The following is a 12,825-nucleotide window of genomic DNA, read 5'->3' as shown; positions in this document are numbered from 1 at the left end:
AATGATCTAGGGGAGGGCCTAATATGATTTATCATTCCTAATGCAATTAGGAATGGTTTTAGTCTTCTAGATTCTTCTAGAAGGTTCTTTTCATTCCTAATTCAATTAGCATTGATAAATTGACTTTTGTTGACTTTTCAGAGTTTTAATTAAAATCAAAAAGCATTTTCAATCAAAAGATACGATTTTATCCTCCAGTACGGCAAACTTATCTGATTTGAGAAAGCGGGTCAAAAACAGGCTTGGCGCCTGACTCCAGGCATTGGCGCCTGGAGTTAAGCCTGGCGCCTGGCGCCAGCCATTGGCGCATGGCGCTAGTGTTGGCGCCTAGCGCCAGTTAGCCAGGGTTGGCGCCAGCTCTGTTTCAGTTGCGCCAGGACTCTGTTCTGTTAATTTATCTTTTTGGCTGATTTTCTCTATAAATAACGACGTAAAAACTCCGTTTTCATTCACCTACAATCAGTTTTCATTCATTAATTCTCATCAAAATTCTCTCTAATCATTCATCCATCTTTCTCTTTCTCTTTTTCTAAATGATGTGTCCATTTTATATGGTATTTTACCCCCGTCCCTTGGTCGTTATTAGTAGTGTTTTTGGCTCTTTCGGGCCACTTTTATTACTAATTTGTGTGTTCTAGTGTTTTCGTAGCTTTAGTTGTATTTTACAGGAAATTGCACTCTTGGAGCATTTTCCCGGGCTTTATTGGATCGACTACGGAAGCAAGAAGGACACGACCACTTTTGGAGCCCAGGATCGGTGAGAGCCGGTGATTAAGGGCTCGGTAATTGGGATCACGAGGCATTTGGACCAAGTATTCGAGACCCGAGAGGAAATCCGGATTGGGCCGAGAAATCTAGCCCAATCGAAGTCCAAGCCTCGAAGAAGAAGACCGGGCCCGATCGGGTGAGCGTAGGCTCGATCGGGCGCGGCACATCAGTAGCGGGCAAGGCACGCAAGTGTGTTGGTGCGTGGCCAAAGGCGCGCCCGATCGGGTGAACTGCTAGCTCGATCGGGCGCGGCTGTGAGAAGAGCTGTGCGAGAAAAAAGGCGCGCCCGATCGGGCGCGTGTTTCTGGAAAGGCTCTTTTGACGAGCAATTAGTTTCTAATTAGGAGTTGTTTTTAGTTTTGTTTAAGTACGTTTTTAGGACGATTAATTTGACGGATGGACCTCATTCTTAGAATTTCTCTCTCTACTTAGTTTTCTCTCTCTCTTAATCTCTCTCTAAACCCTTGTTCTTAATTCTTTCTTTAATTCCAGATTTATTTTGGTCACGATTTCTCTTCCTTTAATCTTAGTTATTTATCTTATTCCTTTCATCATGATTTATTTTATTACTTTGATTAGTTTAGTTTTTAATATGTGTGAGTAGTTTAATTTCTAGGGTTTATGGGGATCTAATAAATAATATGAAGGGGTAAATTATTGTTGTTGATTATCAATGCTAGATTAATTTCCTATTGATTGATTTAATGCTCTGTGACTAGATTAGGCCTATCTTTTATGCATGAGTTTGACAATATTGATTCAAGAATCGAGAGATGAGAATTAATGTTTAGGTCTAGTTTCAATAGGCAAGTTAATTTATAAATGGTTAAGTCAAGATTCGAGAGATGAGATTTAATATCGGTAAATTAATTGTGTGATTGTAATACGTAGCGGGAGCCCTTTACAATCTGGTTAATTAATGCATTGATGATTGACTATTATTGATTATTGGTATTGCATGATAATTTCTTATTGGATTGTTTTAATGTTTTACAATTGCGGCTTGTAAAAGTATATCAATATTAAATTGATGAATCGAGCAGATGTTAATTTGATATTAAAGGCTATTTTCAATAAGAACTTAGATCTAGTAAATTGCGAGAGCCTGTTAGATCTATGTTGATTAATAAATTGCGAGAGCCTGTTAATCATGTTATTTATGCCATGTCAATGATTGATTACTCTGTTTTACCCTGGAGTATTATTTATTGGTGAACCTATGCCCTAGATCCCTTTTTATATTGTTTTCTTCCTACTCTTATTCTTTGTAGTTTAGTTTCTTGCTTAATTATAAATATTGGTTACTTAAATAATTTGGATTATAATATTTAATTAGGAGTAAAAAGACTTGTTTCCCTGTGGAGATCGACCCACTTCCCTATCTACCTTAGTTAGTGATTTAGGTAATTATTTTTTTATTAGGGGATACTACTTTACCCTGTCAAAATTTGGCGCCGTTGCCGGGGAAACGGTTTTATTTTTATTTCTGATTGTTTTTGTAGTCTAGATTATTTCTTTTTTGTCTCAGAGAGCGTTAGTTCTCTGAGACAAATCTCATATTTGCTTCTAGTTTTTGTTTATGCCCAGGTGTTCCAGATCAGGTTACATCCCTTTCGATCCTGAGATCGAACGTTCCTTCCATAGACAGAAAAACTTCTACAAGCAAATCCTGGCGGATTCTGGTGATAATAACAACAATCACCGCGATCCTCCAACTGATTCTAGCGATTTAGAGGTATCATCAGACGCAGAATCAGAGATGGCGGCTCCAAAGAAGCTTAGTGATTATTCACAACCAAAGCTTACGGATTTTTCACATCTCACCCCTACTTCTGCTCTTGATGGGGTTCAATTTGAAATTAAACCTCAATTTATAACGATGATAGAGAGGAAGCAATTCAGTGGAGCAAAGGGTGAAGACCCGAATCTTCACATTGCCGACTATTGTCAATATTGTAACACCATCAGGCAAGCCGGGGTCACTAAATCAGGGAGATTCTCTTTCCTTTCTCTTTAACTGGAAAAGCTAAATTGTGGTTTAATGGCTTAAATAGAACTACACTTGGTATAACTGACTGGGAAACTCTTGTTTTGAATTTTTATAACAAGTATTATCCTGCAGAGAGAACAGCAGTACTACGGAGTGCGATTCAGAACTTTGCCCAAGAAGCCGATGAGTCTTTATATGAGGCTTGGGAGAGGTTCAAGGACTTACAAAGAGAATGCCCTCACCATAATTTAGCGCAATGGCAGTTAATCCAAACCTTTTATAACGGCATTGGAAATTCTTCTAGAATAATTTTAGACTCTGCAGCTAGTGGGAGATTTATGAATCTTAATGTTGATGATGCAGGTCAGGTTATTGAAGACATGGCGATACACAATTCCCAATATGGGAATCCTAGAGGATTTGCTAATAAGGGGAAACATAGTGTCGACTCTGTATCCTTTTTGCAAGCTCAACTGACCTCTATTTGCCAAAAATTAGATAATCTGAGCACTGCTAATGTAGCCAATGTTTCTGCGATTAATAATAATTCTAATGAGGCATTCTGTGAAAATTGTGGTATTGTAGGTCATTGGGAGCAGGATTGCAGGAGTTCCATGGAGCAAGTTAATGCCTTCCAAGCTTATAGGCAGAATAACCCATACTCCAACACTTACAATCCTGGGTATCGAAATCATCAATACCTTTCCTACCGGAGCACTAATGTTCAAAATCCACCACCACAAGAACCACAGGTGCCACAACAACAGCAGCAGAAATACTATCATCCCAATGCTAGCCAGAAGAATCAACCACAACAACCCCCCTCATCTTCCGACCCTTCTTTGGGGGAAATTAGAGCAATGTTGGTCAATATGCAAAAGCACATGGAGAGCAGGGATGCGACAATTGATCAAATTCTAGCGCATAATAAAATTATAGATAATCAAATTGCGCAACTCTCCGCTACTCTACAAGCACGCCAACAGGGAGCCCTGCCGGCACAGCCGACTAGGCCTACGGATCAAGCATTTGCAATTACTCTAAGGAGTGGTTCAAACTATGAAGGGCCCTCTATGCCCAGAGTTAATGAACCTATTTTATTAAATAATGCTAATCTTGATTCCATTAAACCAAACAATATAGTTCATAGCCCTGCAGGGCTAAAGGATAATACTAACATATCTAATTCTACATTGCAGGGTACAACTCCAGAGAAGGTGGCTACTCCATACAAAGATAAGAATGCTCAAAAGCCAATTATCAAACTTCCTTTCCCCAATCGTCAATTGAAGACAAACTTGGATAAGCAGTTTGGTAAGTTCCTGGAGGTGGTTAAAAATCTGAAGGTAACAGTTCCCTTTACTGAATTGATAACACAAATCCCCTCGTATGCAAAATTTATGCAAGAAATATTGACGAGAAAAAGGTCTATTAGTGAGGTAGAGACAGTAGCTTTCACTACAGAGTGTAGTGCCGTACTTCAAAATAAGTCTCCACCTAAATTAAAAGATCCGGGTAGTTTTTCTATCCCTTGTCATATTGGCAATCTCTTGATTGATAATGCATTATGTGATTTGGGTGCTAGTGTTAGCGTCATGCCATTATCTGTGTGTTCTAAGTTGAATATGGGTAAGTTAAAAGCTACCAATATAACTCTACAAATGGCCGACCGTTCTTTCAAATACCCCTTAGGTGTTTTAGAAGATGTCCCCGTTAGAGTAGGTAAATTTTATATACCTGTGGATTTTGTTGTTCTTGATATGGCTGAGGATATGCAAACCCCGATTATTTTGGGTAGACCATTCCTTAACACTGCAGGAGCAGTCATTGATGTAAGAAGTGGTAAGCTAACACTATCAGTAGGGGACGATAAAGTGGTTTTTAATTTGAATAATGCCCCCAAAAGCTCCATGACTGAGGAGAAATGTTTCAGTGTTAATGTGGTTGTAAATTATTCTAACAAGCCCCAAGCTCTTGAAAAAGATCCCTTGGAGGCGGTATCTTGTGTTGCATCCTTTTCAGATGAGGTAGACAAATGGCAGAAGGAAGTCGATGCAATAGAAAGAGCACTCTACAATGTTGGTCTTGGTGTCGAGGATGAACAAGTGGAACCGATCGAGCAAGTTGTGCGAATCGAGCCTACGGTAAGTGTTCCGCCAGATTGAGTTGCAAGTGTTGAACGTAATGACAATTTGAAGCAACATTCGATCGAAGAAGGGTTTTTAGTGCGTAGCATTGAAGATCCCCCAGTCCAAGTCAAGGAGGATCCACCAGATAAGGCGACTTGGCGTCCCACAGGTTATGTCAGGAAGCCGCATCGCAGCCTAAACATCGCTAGACCGGGTGAGAAACCACCCGATCAAGCGTTAGGCCAAGGGTCCTAGGAATTGTACTTGGTAAGAAGGTCGTGCAGGACTTAGATAAACCAGCGCTTTGCGAGAGGCAACCCGTATTTCATGCTTTCTAGATTAGTTTTCCTTTTCTCTTATTTTTATTTTTATTTTAGAGAGGTGAGGAGAGTGATATTTTATCATTTTTAAGTGTTGTTGTACAGGTATGAATTTGACAGGTATAAAGACTTAGAAAAATTTGAAGAAGAAAAGAATTCGGAGAAAAAAAAAGGCTGCTCGGGCCCGATCGGGTGAGGCCCGCCCGATCGGGCGCGCAAGCAACCTAGTTTTCAGCCTTTAATTCGCCCGATCGGGCGCGAGAGGAGAGCTGGAAACGAGTTCTCTTTTCGCCCGATCGGGCGAGGTCGCCCGATCGGGCGCAAATCGAGTGAGAAGGAAAGATTTCTCGGGCGAAGCTCGCCCGATCGGGCGAGAAAGAGGCGAAATTTCTCTTCGCGTTCGCGCCCGATCGGGCAGAGCTCGCCCGATCGGGCGCGCAAATTGTATTCTGGAAATCCCCACATTCGCCCGATCGGGCGCGCCATCAGGCCGTTCCCCCCTTATTTCCTTTTCCCTTCTTTTTTTCCTCACTTTCTCCTTATTTCATCTTCTTCATCTCACTTTCTCTCTCTAAAACCTCCATTTTCAAACCTTCAACTCACACTTCAATCCAAGATCTCCTCCAATTCTTCCATCCAAACTTAAAAACTCTTACATTTTCCAACTCCTCTCATCTTCCTCTACAATCTACACTAAATTTTCAACACTTTCTCTCAATTTCTTCTCAAACCCTAAGAGAGAGAAAGCTTCAATTCCTACTACTTTCACATAAAATGGCTTTCAAGAGGTCTAGAACTGTAAGGGGTGAAGGATCGAGGCACCAAGCACCCTGCATTGACCCGGAGTTGCAAATTCCGGGGTGGGAGAGGGTGGTCATCACCACCCAAGAGCAAAGGCAAAGGATGCTCAACCTCATCTCACGGCAGGTAATTCCTACTCGTTTTATTCATCATCCTACGCTTTCTAGACTAGGAATTGATAAACATGTTGAAAAATTGTTCAAAGGAATTGGCATGAGTGGTTTGTTCACATTACACTATGATACTTATGATTATTTGACTTTAGAATTCATTTCTAGTTTTAATGTCATAAAATCAAATGCTTTAATCTCTCATGTTCAATTTCGTTTGTTTAATAATGATATTAGATTAACTTTGAAAGAGTTTGGAAAAATTTTTGAGTTGAAATCGGATAGGCCCCTTGAACCACCCCAAGACAACATTGTCGTTGTCTATCAATCCCTTACGGGGGATCCTAACTTGAACCTCCAACACGCTAAAGGCACTTGGATACAACATCCCGTGCCAAAGATTTGGCAACGGTTTGTTGGCCTTACCATTTTTGGTAGGCATGAACCCGCCAATGTTAGGCGGGATGAGCTTGAATTACTAGGGTCATACATGGTCCCTAGGAGTGAAAAGCTCAATATAGTCCACAAAATGGCCACCCACTTCCAACGGGTGGCCAATGCGGCCGAGGCGGGTAAGTCTAGGGTACCCATTTACTTTGGTGGCCTAGTTACACATATAGCGGTCAAACACCTTAGCTTTGTCCCTAACGATGATGGTAAGGTAGTCGGCCCAACTCTTATGGACCTACCCTATCTAGGTAGCCTTAACTGGGTTAATGTCATAGGAGGGGATACTTGGTGGGTGATTCAACGGGAATCGGGTAGGAGGGATAATGCTTTCACTTTACCCCACCCCACCTTGACCAAATTTGAGAAGGGGAAGCCTTCTTACACTTTTGCAGTTAACGGTCAAGGTGAGGTGCAACCACCTCACCCTTCACCCCAACCCCATCAATCACCAATTAACCACTCACCTTCTCACCATTCACCACATTATCCACCACCTCAACCCTTTACATACGATATCCCCACTTCTTCTACCAACTACAACATAGACCCTAACGCCCCTTATGACTTCTCGGCTTTTAGGAGCCAATTGGATAGGATTGAGAAGGGGCAAGGGAGAGTTGAGGGTTTGGTTAGGGATTTGGATGCTAGAGTAGGGTCTCTAGATAGAAGGGTAGGTCATGTGGAGAGGAACCTAGGGAGGGGTTTATACCCCATGTATGATGACTACGCCCGTCGGGGGGCTATTCCCCCCGACTCACTTGTCCCTGATTGGTTCCAATATCCGCAGGGTGGATATACGAACCCAAGTGCCTTTGGTACCTACGTCGACTACTCATCGGTCCATGGTTATGGGACCGATGTACCTTTTGGCGGGCTTGGGGGGAATGTGGACCCTAACTACTATGCTGGTGGTTCGGGGTATGGTGGTGGTGGCTCTAGCCATGGAGGAGCCGGTTCTAGCCATGGAGGGGGCTATTCGAGGATGGATGAGGATGAGGAGTAGGCTACTCTCCCAAGTCAGTGAGGGCATTGCTTGATTTGGCTTGGGGGGGTATTCTTTCACTTGAAAATTCTCTTCCTTTTCTCTCTTTATTTGCTTTCATAGTATAGATTTTCTTGCTTTCTAGGTTAGATTTCTTGCTTTTCTAGTGTAGTTCATTTGCTTTCTAATTTAGTTTTATTGCTTTCCTTATATGAAAAATACAAAAAAATTGAAAAATAAAAAATCCAAAAATACGTTCCAATGAATTATAAATTATGCATCCCTGTGCCCCATACTTGAGAAAAATTGTTTTGATTCTTGGTATTTGATGATGAATATTGTGGATTAGTTGATCATGATTTGATGTTTGATTGCCTTGAACCCTTAACATGCGTCAATTTTGCCCAACTACATGTGAATATAGTGCTTGACTAGTTGATTTGGTAAGGAATGTGTGATAGTTCCATAATTCCTGGTATGTCAATGAATTTGAGTATTGGTTTGCAACTATTAGTAATGTTTATATGATTCATTATTATGCACTTTGTGGAGGACGAAGGCATTTGTTCTTTTAGGTAGCCTTCAGACATTGTAGATACATTTGTTCCCTTCTTGCTACCCATGTTGTTGCCTTGACCTTTTGTTGTTTATTAGCCGCATTACAAGCCTATTTTGCCCCATTGGTTACTAGTCCCAAGCTTGGCTTGGGGGAGCTATTAGTGAGTGAGGTGAGGGAGTTTGTAGTGTGCTTATTGTTTGCACAATTTGGGTGGGGTTTGAGAAGTTGTTTTGTTGTTATTCATGTTTATTTTTGATGAGTTTGAGAGTTATATTTTCTTGAAAAAATAAAGCATGATATTATGAAAAAAAAAAGAGAAGTTCAAAGGAAGAAAAATTTTGAGAAAATAAGTGACTTCAATAGAAAAAAATGTTCAAATGTTCTATTTGGAGGTTGATCAAAGAAAAATAATTTCGAGCCTCAATGAAAAAAATTCAAGTTTGGAAAATAAGTTTGTTTATTCACTCTATTTCTTCATTATTATATCTTATGAGTGATTATTGTAAGTGTTGGGATTATTTATTATGATTGGAGTATATTTGGTTGATGTTAGAGTTGGTTATGTAGGAGATGTATGATCACTATTTATTTTGATCATGGGTTTTATTAGGATATGGCTCCTTTAAGCATAGCTTTTCTCTCACTTATTCCCAAATTTATCCTACCCTTTACCCTAGCCTTACATTACAAGCTTTAAAGACCTTCTGACCTTTGTGCATAGAATTGTATGAATGTGAAAGTGTTGTTTATCAATGCAAGTTATGACTTGGCATATTTCGAGTCGACTAGTAGGTTGAGCGTTCATTGTTTTATACACGCGAGAGTGTGAGTTGGGAGGGCATTGTTCACATAAAGGGGTTGGATGGAGAGCGATCGAGTACATCTTTTACTCGCCACATAAATGAGAGTTGAGTGTGTGAGCACTAGTCTTGAATTCTATATGCACTTGTGGTTTGCTCTTTTTGACAATTGTTAGGGAAGAAAGGTAATTGGATGGATTTGATTGGTTGACTTTGAAGCATGTTTATTTAATTTACCCTGGATTGTTTGTGCTTAATTTGTACTTTTGGGGTGAAGCATATTTATTGATTCATTGATGAGATCTTTGCTTAGGGACAAGCAAAGGTTTGGCTTGGGGGAGTTTGATGTGTCCATTTTATATGGTATTTTACCCCCGTCCCTTGGTCATTATTAGTAGTGTTTTTGGCTCTTTCGGGCCACTTTTATTACTAATTTGTGTGTTCTAGTGTTTTCGTAGTTTTAGTTGTATTTTACAGGAAATTGCACTCTTGGAGCATTTTCCCGGGCTTTATTGGATCGACTACGGAAGCTAGAAGGACACGACCACTTTTGGAGCCCAGGATCGGCGAGAGTCGGTGATTAAGGGCTCGGTAATTGGGATCACGAGGCATTTGGACCAAGTATTCGAGACCCGAGAGGAAATCCGGATTGGGCCGAGAAATCTAGCCCAATCGAAGTCCAAGCCTCGAAGAAGAAGACCGAGCCCGATCGGGTGAGCGTAGGCTCGATCGGGCGCGGCACATCAGTAGCGGGCAAGGCACGCAAGTGTGCTGGTGCGTGGCCAAAGGCGCGCCCGATTGGGTGAGCTGCTAGCTCGATCGGGCGCGGCTGTGAGAAGAGCTATGTGAGAAAAAAGGCGCGCCCGATCGGGCGGCCTCTAGCCCGATCGGGCGCGTGTTTCTGGAAAGGATCTTTTGACGAGCAATTAGTTTCTAATTAGGAGTTGTTTTTAGTTTTGTTTAAGTACGTTTTTAGGACGATTAATTTGACAGATGGACCTTATTCTTAGAATTTCTCTCTCTACTTAGTTTTCTCTCTCTCTTAATCTCTCTCTAAACCCTTGTTCTTAATTCTTTCTTTAATTCCAGATTTATTTTGGTAACGATTTCTCTTCCTTTAATCTTAGTTATTTATCTTATTCCTTTCATCATGATTTATTTTATTACTTTGATTAGTTTAGTTTTTAATATGTGTGAGTAGTTTAATTTCTCGGGTTTATGGGGATCTAATAAATAATATGAAGGGGTAAATTATTGTTGTTGATTATCAATGCTAGATTAATTTCCTATTGATTGATTTAATGCTCTGTGACTAGATTAGGCCTATCTTTTATGCATGAGTTTGACAATATTGATTCAAGAATCGAGAGATGAGAATTAATGTTTAGGTCTAGTTTCAATAGGCAAGTTAATTTATAAATGGTTAAGTCAAGATTCGAGAGATGAGATTTAATACCGGTAAATTAATTGTGTGATTGTAATACGTAGCGAGAGCCCTTTACAATCTGGTTAATTGATGCATTGATGATTGACTATTATTGATTATTGGTATTGCATGATAATTTCTTATTGGATTGTTTTAATGTTTCACAATTGCGGCTTGTAAAAGTATAGCAATATTAAATTGATGAATCGAGCAGATGTTAATTTGATATTAAAGGCTATTTTCAATAAGAACTTAGATCTAGTAAATTGCGAGAGCCTGTTAGATCTATGTTGATTAATAAATTGCAAGAGCCTGTTAATCATGTTATTTATGCCATGTCAATGATTGATTACCCTGTTTTACCCTGGAGTATTATTTATTGGTGAACCTATGCCCTAGATCCCTTTTTATATTGTTTTCTTCCTACTCTTATTCTTTGTAGTTTAGTTTCTTGCTTAATTATAAATATTGGTTACTTAAATAATTTGGATTATAATATTTAATTAGGAGTAAAAAGACTTGTTTCCCTGTGGAGATCGACCCTACTTCCCTATCTACCTTAGTTAGTGATTTAGGTAATTATTTTTGATTAGGGGATACGACTTTACCCTGTCACTAAACTAGTCTTTTATATACAAAATTCCGCATTCGCAAGATCTAGAAACACCTAGCCATATTCGAAGTTGCCTTCGCCCTAGACGTGAAAGGTTTAATTTCTGAGGGTTTGGTCCCAAATCTCTCTTTCAATTATTTAATTTGATTGTTTGTTTATTATTTTCCTTGAAGTTACTAACGCGTGTATTTTGTTATTAGAAAGAGGTACGAGGCATCGAAGTAAGTGCTCTAATGGTTTTTATTGATGTTATGATGTAGAAGTCATATTTAGATTGTTATTATGATATTCCTAGTATCATGTCTAGGGTAACTTTGATATTAAATATGCTAAATATGATTGTTATGATGCTTCCTACGTTCTTCCTAATATTCATGATTGTTAGTATCATGTTAGGGTTAAAGATTTGATTTTTATTGCTTAGTGACATGCTAGGGTTTGTTATTAATCTTGTTAGTATCATGCCTAGGATCTTGCTATTTTTATTATGCTTTAACATGGTTTATGATTATTTTTATAATTGTTTTGATTATGATTATAATTTTATAATGATTAACATGAACATGATTATGAATATTATAATTGTTATTATTTCGATTATTGTTATAATTTTATGATCATGATTATTATTTTATTATTATGTTGCTTGATATTTATTGTTATTGCTTGATCACACCTTTTGTGCATGTTTAAAGGGAATTTGGTACTTGTATTCACGTTTAATAAGATAATTAATAATCTTGTTTAGGGTTAATGTGATTATAATTTCAAGTGATCGCCAATAATAGATTTATTTGTGCATTATATTCAACCAACATAGATAAACAGGTTTAGGGTTAATCCTATTGATTACATGTTAATTAAGAAGCGCACATTAATACGATCAGAATAAAGTAGAGGCCTATTATTAGGGCAGGTTCAATCTCTTTTAGGTTGGATTTGTACCTTCATCCCCGAACCCTTATTTGGTTCTAGACCTTATGGAGTTGATGATCTCTTGGATCGTTAAGGGGTGTAACCTTCACCCTATGAACGGTTTACAAGTTCCTAAAACTTGTTGGCGACTCTTTTGCTCTATCTTTTTCCCTTTGGACGCCACCGTACTTTAGTGTATGATCACAGTGGGGTTCAAGCTAGGGGTTAACGCTTGAATTTATTCCCTACACCATGGGACTTAGTGCCTAGACTCAATTAATGACTTAAAAAGGCATTATTAACAGTAAAAATTAACCGAATTAATTAGCAAACTGTTTAATTAGACACGAAGTGATGACTCGAGCAATAAACTGAACTGTCGTCAAAACGACAGGACTGGCGCCTCCCTTTGCAGTGTAGCGCCAGACGACAGGATTGTCGCCAGGGGATACACTCCACAGAGTGGCGCTACAGTTTAAACTTTGGCGCCATTACTGGAGGGTCGATCTAAAACTGTTTTTGGTATTATTGCTCAACAGGGGTATACCTAAAGTCGTACTAAGTCAACTCCAATTAAAATATTAGACTTTATTTACTCAAATTAATTAATTAATTAATTAATTAATTAGGCAAAGTTCTTTTAGTCATTAATTTATTTAATCTTAGCACAAGTCAAACAAACAGTTAGGAAAAACACATAGAGTATGCACAACAAATAATGCACAATTAGTCAAGTAGGCACAATATGATGCAATGAGTTTGCAATCTAACCATGGCTCTAGTTCTCTAAAGTTCGGGATATGGGTTAGTCAATAGAGGGTCCATGGTTAATTGTCCGAATGCACCGCGCGGAAGCCTAACCGTGAAGGGTTGGCGCGAGTGGATGGGACACCGCGAATTTAGAAAAACTCGCTTCCATGGTTTGGTGAATTCAACATTCTCAGATGTACCTTTTGTAGCTC

At 39.2% G+C, this 12,825-nt stretch overlaps 1 non-coding gene across 1 annotated transcript; it reads right to left on the bottom strand.

The window, feature by feature from the left end:
- Positions 1-2,901: 2,901 nt before the first annotated feature.
- On the bottom strand, positions 2,902-3,008 carry LOC145556934 (small nucleolar RNA R71). Its single transcript, XR_014092026.1, has one exon. It is a non-coding gene; the product is annotated as a small nucleolar RNA R71 (small nucleolar RNA).
- Between the last annotated feature and the right edge of the window lie 9,817 nt (positions 3,009-12,825).

Source organism: Chenopodium album, chromosome 8 (assembly GCF_948465745.1).
Source record: "Chenopodium album chromosome 8, dcCheAlbu1.1, whole genome shotgun sequence".
NCBI lineage: Eukaryota > Viridiplantae > Streptophyta > Magnoliopsida > Caryophyllales > Amaranthaceae > Chenopodium > Chenopodium album.
The sequence above is the reverse complement of the archived record's forward strand: the minus strand, read 5'-3'. Positions and strand labels throughout refer to the sequence as shown.